The sequence below is a fragment of the Anabrus simplex genome, chromosome 1 (assembly GCF_040414725.1).
Source record: "Anabrus simplex isolate iqAnaSimp1 chromosome 1, ASM4041472v1, whole genome shotgun sequence".
In the NCBI taxonomy this organism is placed as follows: Eukaryota; Metazoa; Arthropoda; class Insecta; order Orthoptera; family Tettigoniidae; genus Anabrus; species Anabrus simplex.
The window spans coordinates 931,289,870-931,306,036 of record NC_090265.1 but is presented as its reverse complement, the minus strand read 5'-3'; positions in this window follow the sequence as shown (position 1 = coordinate 931,306,036).

Genomic DNA, 16,167 nt, shown 5'->3' with positions numbered 1-16,167 from the left:
TGAATAAGTGGCCACGCGGTTTGTGGCACGTAGCTATCAGCTTGCATTCGGGAGATAGTGGGTTCGAATCCCACTGTCGGCAGCACTGTGGTTTCCCATTTTCACACAAGGCAAATGCTGACGACGGCCACTATCTTTCCAACTCGTAGACATTTCCTACCCCATAATCGCCGTAAGACCTATCTGCATCAGTGCAATGCAAGTAGGTTGTAACAAAATGGTTTATTCGTTTAGCTCGGAGACAGAGTATTTTTGCTTTTCTCAACATTCCTGCAACTCGCACGCCACATAGAACACTATCCTCCACCACATAACACGCACTTTCCCATTCACGGCAGAAGGTGCCCTCCGTCATAGGATGGCCCACTTAACGAGGACTTTAGCCACATAAAATAATAATAATAATAATAATAATAATAATAATAATAATAATAATAATAATAATAATAATAAGATAGAAAAGGTCAGGTAAATTAAGGATAAATGAACGGCTGGAAATTTGAAAATTCTTTCGGCCTTATAAACCTAATAACTTCACGGCCAAAAGCGAACAAATGTTTACCTAACTGGAAGGACTACAGGATGAGTCTGAACATGAATCAGAGAAATCTTACGAGTGCGGGGTTACCACGCAGAGATTGTGAGTCTAAGGCATTCGTCTGAGTGATTTCCTATTGATGTGACATTCCAAAACGAGAGAGAAAATTAATGGGATTCATACACTAAAATATTCGTACTTTAATATTTGTAGTATCATTTGATAAACCACATCTTTCTTCCTTTCATGCAAAAATTACCTGCATTTTTTCAATAGATCAATTGAAGAATTATGTCAGTCAGAATTGTTAATGTGTTATCTGAGGACAACTTTGTTTTTGTTGTTCACGTTACATTACTCTCTTGGTCACTGAATAAGCAAGGCGTCAAGGTATTTTTTATCCTCATATTGCAATTTAAGTGAATAATTCACGTAAACTTTGTTGAATTTTGCAGGTGTAGCTGTTAAAAAGGTTGAATCAAAATAATCACAATTCAAACGGCAAGTCTACACGTGAAAAATCTGAAAAATACTATATACTTTTAAAAATTAACTATTTAAATGTTCTGACGTATACAGTATATAAAAGTACTTGGCAATATATTGTAAGTTCATCGTATATAAAAAACGTCTGCTTCCAAGGTAAGTATTTATTTTACTGGCTTGTGGGGTTATTGTGATTTTTCTTAATAATATGGGAACATTATTTTGAAAAACAATTATTAAACATTCACTTCACACATAATCATTCTTTCACATCTTACGAAATGTACAAGAATAATATTAAGTCGTCCAAAAAAGAAAGAAATGCCGTATGATCTTGTGTACTCTTCGCATTTACTACTGTATTTCATCAGATTTAATTTTTATGATTATCAAAATATAATTCTCCTCCCGTGCAGATAAAATCCTAGTGGATATCCATAGGATATATTATACCTACAGGCTTAATTGTTTCCGTCAAAAGTGTACCTTCGAGGAACTTCTAAGATACTCTGTCCCCATCCTCTTTCTGAGCTACAGTACATATGGATCGAATTTCAATAGAAAAACCTTGATGTTTGATATTTTCTAAAATGTATGCTCGCTAGTGCATGCAACCCCTTAACGGGGAACCTACACCTTTGAACATAGAAGATGGGTTGTTTAAACTTTATTTTCCTATGTTTGTTTGTCCAACCCTTGTCCCGTTTCCCTACGGGGTCGGGTATGAGGTGAGATGAATTTGTCGTGGCGGTTTTTTATGACCGGATGCCCTTCCTGACGTCAACCTCATCAGAGGAGTTAATGGGAGATGAAATGAATGACGTGATATATGATAGTAGGGAGAGGGTGAAACCCGGTGCCGGCACATAGCCTACTCCTGTCGAATAGCACCAAGGGGTCTGCTCAAGGCTTAACGTCCCCATCCGACGGACGAATCACCATCAACAGCGTCATATGCCCTCACTCCATATGAGCACTGCGGAGAGGTTTGGAATTTAATCCAGGCTTTTGGCACGCAATCTAGTGATTAGAAATTGTATACCACCACCTCCTCTACCCTGCCGGCCAACATTCTGATGGTGAAAATTTTTTCGACCAACGGGACTCGAACCGGCTAACCTCGGTGTTAGACCGTTTTAGACTTCAGCGCCTTAACGATCATGGCCACCAGGCGGGCTTAAACTTTATTTTCCTATACCAATGGAAAATGAATATCAAAAGGAAACTTAGTATTACTAACACATTGTTCATTCATAATATACCTATATATTTAGAAATCATATAAATCTATTCCATTATATATGATTAATTATTCAAGATGGCGGTGTATCGTGGTCATTATTTTTCCGTTTCCCTGATAATTTCCAAAAAATGAGTATTTATCTATGATCTTTTTATTAATGCTACGGATATAACATGTACTAGAATTAGTGAAGGCCATCAAGTATAAATACTTTTTTCATGAAGTTATATTCAAGTATTCAGTTTTTACATGGATTTTCTTTTGAAAATATTTGTTTTAAACTTAAGCAATGAAGATAGCTCAATAATTCTAGTATATCTTCCTCTCTCTATGAAGTATACCTGCATGCAAAATTTCACCTTGATTTCTTAGAATCTTTCAGAGTTATGAGAGAAACGGTCCTGAAAAGCAAAATTTACTGACGACGAGCAACAAACTCACCGATAAATGGCTTGCTTGGGTGACAGAGCTCCATGTTTTTGGTCATATCTCCGAAAGTATTGGAGATATTAACAGCATTTTGCACTGTTACAAAGAGAAAAGTTCAATTTTAAATCATACAGATAAATTGAAAAGTCACATTTTTGGTCGGCCAGAAGTGTCGGTCCTCCCTTAAGCTTAGTCAAGGAATAGTATCGTTATCAAGTATCCAATATCAAAAGGCTGATTGCTGTCCGCGTTCTGCTAATGTTCTATTTTGAATTATGGTATCGATGATCCGATGTGAAGTTCTCCAAACTCAAGTCCTCTCCTTAGCCTAAGTACGTTATTGCATGATTCATTAAGAATGTTGCTTGTAGTTATTAAATTCATAACCTAATGTTCTCTTCTGTTTATAGTTTGAGATTATTCTTTACCTTAAATTATATCGTATGACCCCTTTGTTCGTTTGTCTGCAGTCGTTAAATAACGAAATAAGTTACAGTATATCGCCAGCGTTAATAGGCTGCGTGTCTAGACAGAGCACAGTTCCCATTCATTTTCCTTGTCATTTCAGTCTTGTAACTACAGGGTTTACTTACTTTGTCTCTTCAGATAACTTCTGCTGCATGGCAGAAATGTGCATGTTAACTCACAAACTACAAATGAACTTTGAAACTAAGATGCTCTAATTGGAAGCAAGGTCATGAGAAGATAGAGATTGACAGATTTTATTGATCAGGGATTATGTTCTCATATTACTGATTTATATTTCTGAGATTGTTCCATGATCTCAATAACACCACCCAACGTGTTGGTTTTTATTGCGACTCTTAGTCTTCCATCCTTCGTTAACCTTTACCATCGAGACTGCGAATAATAATGATGGTGTTCATCTTCATAGACATTTACTCACTAGTTAATAAAATACGTGACTCCGAGTGTACCATTGTTGTCTATAATGCGTAGATTTGAAGAGACCAATTTTAGAACTACAAGTGCTGCTGCAATGCCGACACATCACGTAGTATTTTTGTATATTTTTCTGATTTTTCATTTCTTCTATTATCCTCCTTATCGGACCGACATCTTCGTCGCTTTTCTTTAATATTTTGTGGCTCCTCATCGAAAATACGTCACTACATTACTGACAGATGCTATGTTATCCCAGTTGCCGATGTCAGTCTGGCATTTCTTCATATTCTTTTGTCTTTGTACTATTTTTATGTCTTCCCTGATTGCATTGTTCATCCTTCAATTGAGAACACATCGTATACTTCAAAAGGTATATGATACACATAGTCACCAAAGTTTGATAATTATTGACTCAATTCTTATATTATTTTCAAGGTACTTTCGTTTGTTTGACAGTATTCCAATTTTACTGTAATTCTTCTTCTATTAGAATGCTAGCGAAATTGTTAAACGGAGTTTACGAATTGTATGCTAATTGCAAGGAGTTTCATACCAAGTTACATGTGCACCCGAATTTCATGCTGTCACATTCATAAGTAAAAAAACTCTTTTAATTCCTTTGCAAAACATATTAGAAGCTTAGAAGCTAAAGTCCGAAGAAGAGTTTAAGAAAATTACCAATCTTTTGTTTATCCTTCGAACCAAGACCTACGTTATAAATAATTCTTCACAAACTTTGTCTGAGATAAAGTCTACATTTCGTAACAGTTCACAAATAGCCATATTCAAGCGTTTTAGGAGTACATATTGCACCCATTTAGTGTATAATGGGTCGTAATGTGTCCAGGTTCAGGGGTTCATTTCTATTCAGTATGGGACAACAAACTAGTACAGGGTTCGGCAGAAATACCTGACGAATTTCAGACGTAAATAACTCAGCAACGCAACAAGCCATTCACAGTTGTGTTGCGCATTTTAAAAGAGCAGGGTTTTCCATTTATGTCCCATACAGTAGATTAGAGCGAACTAAAGGTCGTATTGGCCACAGCTTTCAAACAGGTGTTATTGTCGTGGTGTGCGCGGTCTTGGCCTTGGAGAACACGTGCATCGTCTCGTCCGGGCTTGTCAGTCAGTCAGCCGGCCAGTCGCTAGCGTGGGGTGGAGTGGTGAACACCGTGGTTTTATGATTGAGACTTATTTCAAAAATGCCCACTCTGTTACCACAACACAGCGTTTGTTTGGCTTAGATCGACATGAGAAAGTTCCGAGCAGGAACAACATTCTGTTATCGGTGAAGAGTTTGAGAAAAAGTGGTTCGAGTATGAAAACGAAGCCGCCTGGTAGGCCTCGTAGCGTCCGAGCACCAGAGACCGTCCATGCAGTGAGACACGCCGTTACGCAATCTCCTCAACGTTCGGTGCGTAGGCATTCATGTGCTATGGGACTCTCGGATCGCACCGTAAGGAGGATTTTACACGCAGACATGAAGTTCCATCCGTACATGCTCAAGCGAGTCATGCGGAACTTCAGGGAAAGGCTTCAGAGGTGCATCGAACAGGACGGTCCGTATTTGGATGATATTATTTTCAAAACGTATTGTGTATATTTATGTGACGCAAATGGCAAACACTACTCTTTCCGACAGTGCAATAAATATTCAAATGGCTTATTGCGTTGCCGAGTTATTTACGTTTGAAATTCGTCAGGTATTTCTGCCGGACCCTGTATTTACTTTCAAAATTATGTCAAATATTCGTACATCACTTAGCTCAGGGGTTCGTAAATTTAAATAAACGAAAGACATGGGCACTTGTTGCATTGTGTTACTCGAATATAGTGTAGTATATTTCTTTACATTCTTGCAGCAAAAGGTTCCTGTCCCCAAAACAATAATAACAAAATATATAAATATTAAATACTGAAAATAAACATCTATCTCCACTTGAGAGGAGATTGGTGCTAAAACATTTAAGAGAAATTAAGAACAACAAAAATGTCACAGCATAAATTAACACTCATCGCAGGTTCTTGCAAAGAGTAATGGAAGATAATACACCTCTAAATTATAAACACACACAAAGAAAATATAAACATACGTTGAATAGTTTCAATTTGCACGAAGACGGTATCTGGAATAAAATACAAAAGAAAAACACAGAATATGGAGTCCACGATATAATATAGCCTAATAGGTTTTGCCTTTACTTCGTTAAACTACATCATTAATTATTATGTCACATTCTTCTCCTTGTTTCGTTATTCCCATTCATATAACGCGTTGGAATTTGTTCATTGACTTGATGACTTTCGACTTCCTATACTTCCAATTTTTTTGCTATTTTGCTTTACGTCGCACCGGCACAGATAGGTCTTAATGCGATGATGGGACAGGAAAGGCCTAGGAATGGGAGTGAAGCTGTCGTAGCCTTAATTAAGGTACAGCCCCAGCACTTGCCTGGTGTGAAAATGGGAAACCACGGAGAACCATCTTCAGGGCTGCTGACAGTGGGGTTCGAAACAACTATCTCCCGGATGCGAACTCATAGGTGCACGCCCCTGACCGCACAGCCAACTCGCCCGGTCCTATACTTCCAAAATATCTTCTTGAACTCAGTGTGTTGCCTTAATGGACTCCAAGTTCATATTAATATTAGCACGCAGCAAACATAACAGGTAAGAATAATTCTAACATAGCCTCGAACGCGTTGGAGTTGTGCATGGATAAATAAACAAATATTCACGTTCAGAAGTGCCCCAGTCTCATTAAACTTAACATTTAACTTGAAGATTTTACCTTCCCAGATCGTAGAGAATGATTTCCCAATATGGGTTAACTAACACGTAACTTCTAAAAAAACACTAAACCTCCATAGGCCTATCACCCTCATAATCATAATAATTAAAATCGCGCACGAAAAATCACCTGTGGTTACTTATTCAAATGATATAATTTCAAACATAACTAACACCATTTATTTATCTTATACACATTCGAAAATCACTGTATTACCTCGTCATCTCTGTATATCATTAAATATTCATAAATATTCATTGTTTTACCATCCGAAGACATTCTTATATTCAGTATCATCGACGATTCATTTCATACACGTCGCAGTCTAACTGTTACAAATAACCACTTTTAAGTATGTATACGATATATTTCAAAACATAGTACTCCAACTGATATTCAATGTACCATAGCTGTACTGATATGTAGTTTCCCATGTGACCGTATATCTAAATCATCTGTTGAAAATCCCTCACAATTTAAAAATATGCTTGGATCACAATGAAACATATTATATTTTATCTTATTCTCTTAACACGAGGCTTATTGTTCTTGTCAGCAACTAATTATTAATTTCTGAAATAAATATAATAAATCCACTCCTGCACAATTTTTCACGTTTGAATATCTGAAATTTCGTACATATCACTGAAATACCGAACACAACGACGTAAAAATTAAGAATTTGGTAAAATTCACAGCTTATAAGCATAAATAGATGATCTTAATGGACTCCTTCAAGTTCATATCATGCCTCATTTTCGGCTTATTATACTCAGTTAATGAACAAATTAATTTTGAAAGTTATTAAAGAACTACCTTTCTACACGCGCCATTAAATTAGGGAAGTAGCAAAATGCCAAATTAACTTAATGCAGCATCTGATCTCTCGTCATAGCTGGAATTGATGGCGACGTTCTTTTGACCTCCCTCACGGGCAGTTTAAAATCATCTTATTATCCTTTGAGTCGGCATACAGGAGCTAATCAACGATTCAGAGCAATGTACCCTTTGATGAGCACACTCGCCTTATAAAAGCACATTTGCCCACAACACACACAATGGAGACTTTACTTTCGCGAAAATATTTCACTATGATGCTTTATATCACCGAATTTTTCTCAATTCATATAACTGTTTACGTATTCTCTTTTATACTCGCATAACTGCGACGTGTATTCATTCTTAGATATCCCGTGCCGACGCGGTTGTTGAAGCTTGGGATACGCTGGCTAGATTAAAGTACAGTTAAACGGTCTGACCTCCATAACACGACATTCTCGTTCAAAAGATGGAATTTAAATCGTTGATTAGCTCCTGTCTGACAATTTCTTCTGCTCAATACACATTTTAAATTCATAGTCCTTCATGTATTCGATTCAGATTTGCCTAAAATCCATGTGAGAATTCCAGTACTTAAAAAGTAAAACCATTCTTTCATATATTTTCTCCTGTTGACAAATAAAAACGTGGAAAATTCTCAATATAATTATGCGTTTTAGACCAAACTGGTCCCAACAATGTCGACCAAAGTATAAATACTAATTTATGCATGGTATTTGTAACAATCTATATCTTGATATAGATATTGATTCCCGTAGCGAACCTGGAATATTTGTCTCGAATGAGTAAATTTATACCATTATAAATGTCCGTTATTGGACGTTATAAATTTTCCAGCTCATTCCTGGTTGCCAGCGTTTCGCACCATTGTGCTAAGTTGGGCTCATCAGTTGGTAAATAGCACACCCACCAAGACGCAAGGCTAGTGCATACCGCGCCACTGCGTAGTCTACTTGAAGCCACCGGCAGTGTCAGTGATGGCCAGGCAGGTATCCATTTTTGGGAATGAGACACACTCATAGTGTATTGGCATTCAGAAGGATTTTCATTAGACTTCATTTCCGAAATGTTGCTAAATCTTTACCTGTTCACTAACTGATCCTCGTACTTTTCGTCATTATGATTCAACATTCGAACTATTACAACGGGCTGTTCATTAACTTCTGCGTAACCCCTACAAACTCTCTAGGTTTCCCATTTTCACACCAGGCAAATGATGGGGCTGTACCTTAACTAAGGCCACGGCCGCTTCCTTCCCATTCCTAGGCCTTTCCTATCCCATCGCCATAAGACATATGTGTGTCGGTGCGACGTAAAGCAAAATAGAAAAAAAAATCTCTCTAGCGGTACGCCCACGTCTTTCTATTATTAGATAGTGTCTTATTGGAAGCTAAATTTAAAACTTTCTATGACAGCATGTTAGTCACAGTTGATGCCAAGTCTCGCATTCATAAGTAATTATTGGTGTCATTTCTTCTGTCCTTCACATTTTTTTAATCAATTTCCTTACGGTCGACACTGGTGGAAATTACTCCCCCATTTTTATGGCCGGATGCCCTTTCTGACGACGAAATAATTTGAATGAATGCCTTCGTTTATACAAGTTACTTCGGTGGTTAGTAATGTGGTGTGTTGTGTGCTTAGGTAGGTAGGTAAGGGTTATTCTGCCCGAAGGCAGGTCCGAACCTCCGCAGAGGTGTTCCTGAGCCGGAGTTTACGTGCGGTAGGGTGGCCAGTTCCTTTCCGCTCCTCCATTTCCTTAGCCCCCACCAACAGCGCGTGCCAAACCATCCAACTCCTGACCACGCCCAATGTTGCTTAACTTCGGAGATCTCACGGGATCCGATGTGTACTTGAATAGGAGTATATTAGGACAAGCCCAAATACAGACATTCAATTATCTAGACGTGGTTAAAATACTCAGCACTCAGCTCTGCGACGTAGCAACCAGCGTTGTGTACAACGTGTTCCCAGCGACATGGAAGCGTTTGAATTCAGTGAGCACTGCCTAATGTCTGGAGGGTGGGAAAACAGCGACCGATTGCCTGCAGAAAGTCCTCAGCTGTTCGGAAGCGAATCCCACGCAGCGGTTCCTTCAACTTAGTGATTACGTCGAAGTTGCAGAGACACTACACATAACCCACACATCATTCTGCACGACAATGCAAGGCTATGTAGCAGGAGCGGTGTCTCATCTGTTCAATCACTAGGGGCGGGGGGGGGGGAGTGCTCTACCATCCCCCATACACGCCAGATTTAAGTCCCTGCGACTTCGACCTTCGATCAATCTCTTCGCACCCTTCAGGTATTAGGCATTACCGACGTTATCCTAAGGATGACGTATGTAACACTAGAGGCAATATCGAAGTAATTTAAAACCTAGAACAAATAACAAGTTGTTTCTAACAAATACACACCGATGTATATTCTTCTACACAGTGTTGACGTCAAGAAGTGCATCCGTCAGTAAAACTTGACCAAGTCTACATGTGGGTCATAGATTATACCTGCGACACCACTGTAGTGTAGGAAAATCAGCAAAAGGAAAAAATGGGCATGACCATTATCCCTTGTCACATGAGTATCCTGTTAAGTTCTCTGTAGTTTCACAAACCTCATATTTGTAATGTTGTATGCAATATGCCTTCGAATTCTATAAATTTTATGAGGCGCCGAAATCCTTAAATCTTAACCTGGAATATGCCAGTAACTATACAAGGGATTTGCTCTCTGATGGGTGACAATATTGTAATGTTATGAACATCACAATCTTACTCCGCAGTTGGACTATAATTTTCATAATTATTTTAAATACTTACTTCTCATCATATAATAATAATAATAATGGATTATTATTATTATTATTATTATTATTATTATTATTATTATTATTATTATTATTATTCCAATATTGGTGGTGAACAGGCGCCAGAGGTATCAAATAAGCCTTCAAACATCAGATATCAAATAAGTAAAATTATGCTCAGGTCGCGAATAAATGCTGCAAATCTGGTATTTCGTTAAATGGAGCTTACCTACAATCACCTGAAAACGGAAACTAGGTTCGAGTATGTACTCAAGCTACTATGAAATAATTTACTTGTCATGATCATTAACATAATTTATATAAAAACAAATTGTTCAAAGAAATATGATATTACTATCACAATTTTCCTTTTTTCTACTCGCAATCCCCACCATCATTTTCTATTGATATTTGTTAATTTTATTCGGTAGACCTTAGGTTAGTTCTTCCGAGATGTAGTCTCTATTCACCTTACCAATAATATTTCCACGTCCATTGCTGGCTTGGATATTCAACTCCTTTTAAGCGGCAATACGTTCACACTTCGGAAGCATTATCTGCTGGTCTTGACATTCTACTGAAAAGGGGTCCAGACATAGATCCGATTCATACATGAACCGATGAAGGATTTCAAACAGTTTTTTTAAATATATTGACCTCGGGAGATTTTTTGCTGGTGGCTTTATGTCGCATCAACACAGATAAGTCTTATGGCGACGATGAGATAGGAAAGGCCTAGGAGTTGGAAGGAAGTGGACGTGGCCTTAATTAAGGTACAGCCCCGGCATTTGCCTGGTATGAAATGGGATGCAAGCTCACATCCGCGCGCCCCTAACCACACGGCCAACTCGCCCGGTCGGAAGATAGTAAAATCAGTGTTCGCTTAACACACACTAATATTACAACATAATATTGAGAACTGTGACCGAATTCATGCCACTCAAGATAACCAGTCTGAATGAGCCACACTTCTGAAATATCCGAACAAAGTAAAGTTATGGTCCAATAAATGCCAGACACTTCCGCCGACATTACATAACAGCTCTCATAATAGAAAGTCCGCACTATGGCATTTGCGACCACCGCCAAATCAGAGTAGCCGGCACTGACAATCAGAACTGTCACAGGATCCGAATCAGAATAGCTGCCACTTCCTGTACACCTATCTGTATTATACTCTTTATTGACTTGTAATTCAAACTACATCCTGCTACGTGACTTCTTGGAGTACTGGTCAGGAGCGGTTATTTACACTTAAAATATTTGAACTGCCGTTTTTTAAAACTCCTAGTTACAACCCTACTCACAAAACTTTAAACGATCTCAGTATTACTCAAGTCCTCAAGCACTTCCTGTACCTAATTTCCTGGTTTAACAACTGAATACAAAATTATCCAGATTACACTAGTATGTCCCAATAACTGAATTATAGCTTAATGACATTTAATAAATACTATATTAATATAATTTAAAATATTAATCAAATTACAATATTAAATCAGCCGACAATTGAATTATACAGAATATAAAAATAATATATACGCCCAAAATAAATATTTAAACAACAAATTGTTGTCTAATACTTATACTATAACATATGTACTGTAATGTTACATATCATTCAAGAATTGCTAATGGACATCTTCTGACAGTCTTCGGCATACAGCCTAAATAAACATACTGCGCAGATGACCGTAAGCTTGTTAAAACCTTGATGTTATATTGCGTTATTAGTTGGCGTTTCTAAGTGTTTCTCATTCGGTACGATACTTCTAATTCATCTCTTTTATTCGAAATCCGCACAATTTCTTTTCGTTCCCTGCTAATTAAATCTACCTGCATGGCGGGTGCTGATAGGTTTATTTCTAATTTGTCTCTTGGCGCGCTGTATGCTGATGTTTCTTTACCGTCGCCTTGTTGACATTAATAGCGTCTTGATTTATGGTGATACGTGACTTGCATCAGGGCGTTCCCCGGTTTGCTGTCGCCAGGATTTGTCATCTCCGGATTGCTTACCGTTGACCGGCACGCAGTGGGTTGTACTATTATCAGTAGACATCGGATCTTCAGGTCCCAAAAGAGATGTTTTAGGCGCCTATATAGGTGGAAAAATGTATAAAATAGGTGATTACTGGTTTATAATAGGTGCAATGAAATTAAAGAAATACATAAGTAGGAGTACTGTTTAAGTAGAAATAATAATAATAATAATAATAATAATAATAATAATAATAATAATAATAATAATAATAATAATAATAATAATAATAATAATAATAATAATAATAATATAATAATAATAAATTATAATTATTATAATTATATAATAATATTAATCTTCCTGCAACAGCTGCAGCCTGCCCAAAGACAGAGAGTATCTCAACAACAATAAGGGACGTGGAAAACAATAGATAATGTGATCGTATGATGCCAAATGCAGGCAATCGAGTGAGGCACGTTCAACATCTACTTGAGGTCCGCAAGCATGGTTCTTGAAGATCATGATGGACTTCTTGAGTGTAGTAATTTCGATGTTATAGATAAAACCTTTATTAAGCCCGAAGGTATTGCACAAGTTGACAAAAAATGTAGGTATGGTTCCTTGAGCACCTAACATCAATCCGATTACAGAAATGGATGAGAACTTATATTTTCGCTTATAGAAGTCCACCGTTTCTTCATAAATTCTTATTTTTTTTCTGCATCGACCTCTTCCGGCTGGTTTTCGTTGGTCTCACATGTAATTATTGGATCAATGATGAAACCTTCAGAACAGGATGGCTTAAAAGCAATCATGTCAATGCATCGGTTGCTTCCTCTATTGGAGAGACCGTGCACTTCTTCATAGACATTATAAACTTGGACCCGTGCTGTTCCACAGCGTTCCCTATAAGAAGGTCATATAACTCGTCTTGATATGCCTGTCGCAGAAATACTGTTTTGCCTGCCCTTTTCAATATTTTTCTGGACGTTTAATTCCGGTACATAATAACTGATTCATTCGTAATGTAGTTTATTACACTTCCTACCTCACAATATTCTCTGTGTTTCGAGGATTCGGCAGTTCACAAACTATCTTCCCCGAGATAGTGCAAAATAGAACTGGCGGTGGCTGAATACAGGTTCGGATAAGTAGACACCCACTTTTTCAAGTGTTTGCCCCTGCGCTTTGTTAACGGTCGTACAGAACGTTATTCGACTTGATACCTTCCCGTCTGTGCGTACGTAGACCATTTCCTCTTAGCAGCATGTAAGTTATAAGGAATGTTCTGCCATCTGTTGAGTATACTCAGAAGCAGGGGAAGTATCTAGCAGAGAATAATATTTTCTTCCATCATCTGGCTTCACAGCTAGTAATTACACATGGCTGCATGCAATCACATTACTAAGGATGAAAATCACATATCTAAGATATAAACAATGTTGTATGGTGGTCGCTGTCTGTAATTCCGTTTGTATTGCAAATTTTTCAGATATTAATAGTTTTAGATCACTCAAGACCGAATCAGTGGTTTTTATTTTCGTGTCTGTTTGTTCCATCAGCACGACGAAATGGCTGAATAGATCTCGACCAAACGTCACATTTAGAGTATACTCATCCCAGGAAAGGTTTTGATATGCATACGGTTTAAAAATCTTTGAATATACGGAGTATTTTTAAGAAAACCAGAAGAGTTTCCCTCCTTTATCTGTTATATTATTGATTTTCTGTAAAATCCGTGTATTGTATGTAAAACGTCTCTTCAATATAAACAACTTTTATTATGTTCATAATTTAGCATACTCTTCAAATAACGGGGAAAATTACTATTTTCTGCGGGTATCATGCTCTGCATTGTGTGACCGACAGACCGACAACGAACCTACAGGTTACCACGGCAACGTCTCTGACTGCTTGCCAACAGGGAAGTAACATATTGCCATTTTCGTCATCATTGCTGTAAACTCATGGTTGTTCCTTGGGCAGAAAGCAAGAGATACGTCAATCGGCCATTCTGCGGAATATTGGCGGAATATCATTAGAGGTTATAGCCGTCCTCGAATAGCCTAACTAATATCACCACAATTCATCTTCTTATCCCTTTACCTAAGAATCCCTGCGCCTAGATTTCTCCTTTGTTACCGCATTCTTATATCCGTAACTCATACCATCATAATGAATTGAGGGACATCTGATTTTCCAATACATCCACTTGGTATTTACATATTTGCCCTATCCGGCTGTCCTCAGTTATAACCCTATTTTCTATTAATTTCAACTTTCTTAACACTATTACTTTCTTCCTTAATTACTCCGTGCTAATCCCAAAACCTGGACACTCATTTCTTTCACAAAATATTCCAAGCTATACAAATGTATAACTTCTGTCCCCGGAAAATATCTAAATAAGGATACAATTTTAATGACGGTGCAGACCTTCGTTTCGGGATAATTGGTGGCTAACCGGTAAGCCGTATCACAAAACAGAAACCACAATCACAGTTCAATTTGGAGAGATCTACAATTTTGGTCCTATGACTTTTTGTCGTATCTCTATCCCTTATACGTTGAATAGAGCTATATTTCTCGATTTCAAGTTAATTTTGTACTTTTTACACGTAATTGTTATCGTTTGACACACTTTTAAAAAAGATATAATCATGACATTCGGCACGCACATTGACACAACCAGTATCCATATGTTAGCGAAATTTTATGATCCTAGCTGTCACATGAGAATAAAACAATAAAGTAGTATGTGAAATCTGTGCCAAATTTCACCCCGTTCAATGATTCTAACTCAATCTAACCCATAAATATAGGAGATACGACAAAATGTCATAGGACCAACCATGTAGAACACTGAAAGGGGCATCTGATGGTGAATTCCATTTGTAGATATGTCGTACAGTTTCAAATCAGTAACTCTCGAATTAATGGTCTGCACTTCTAGACGTGTCCATGCTTATCTATACAAATAAAGTTGTAGGGGGTCCGCTGTCTGTAATTTCGTTTGATTTGTCAATTTTTCAGATATTTATTGGTTTCTGGTCAACTCAAGACCGTATCGGTGGTTTTTATTTTTCGTGTTTGCTTTTCGGTTCGTTCCACCATCACGGCGAAACGGCTGGATAGATCTCGACTAATCGTAATATTTAGAGTATACTCATTCCTGAGAAGATTTTGGTATGCATACGATTTTAAAATCTTTGAATATACGTTTTTTAGGAAAACCAGAACAGTTTTCCTCCATTTATTCTTGTACTATTGTTTTTCTGTAAAATCCGTCGTCTGTATGTGAAACGTCTCTGCACTATAAACAACTGTTGTTATTTTGATAATTTAGCCTACTGTTCAAATGACGGAGAAAATTACTATTTCCTTCGGGTGTCATGCTCTACATTGAGTGACCGACAGACCGACAACGAACCTACAGGTTACCACGCCAACGTCTCTTACCACTTGCCAGAAGGGAAGTAACGTATTGCCATTTTCGTCATAATTCCTGTAAACTCGTGGTTGTTCCTTGGGTAGAAAACAAGAGAAACATTATTCGGTCATGCTGCGGGATATTGGCGAAAAATCATTGGCGGTTATAACCGACCTCGAATAAGTTAAGTAATAACACCATACGTCATCTTCTTATCTGTTTACCTAAGAATCATTGTGAATTTCTCTGTTACCGCTTTCTTATATCCGTCACTCATACCATCTTAATTTATTGAGGGACATCTGATTTTCCAATACATCCACTTGGTATTTACATATTTGTCCTATCCAACTGTCCTCAGCTATAATCCCCTTTCTATTAATCTCATCTTTCTTAACTGTATCACTTTCTTCCTTAATTTATCAGCATGTATGCGAGTGATCATCTCAAAACCTGGACACTGTTTTTTGAGGAAATATTCCAAGCTATACAATTGTATAACTTTTGGCCCTGGATAATATCGAAATATGGATGTATTTAAATGACGGTGCAGACCCTCGTTTCGGGTTGGTAGCTAAAGGGCACGTCGTATTACAAAACAGATAGCACAATCACCGTTCTATTATTGATACGTTAGATAGCGCTGCATTTCTCGATTGTAATCAAATATTTCGAACTAGATAGTGACTTGCATTGAGAAAAGTGGGCTGTCGT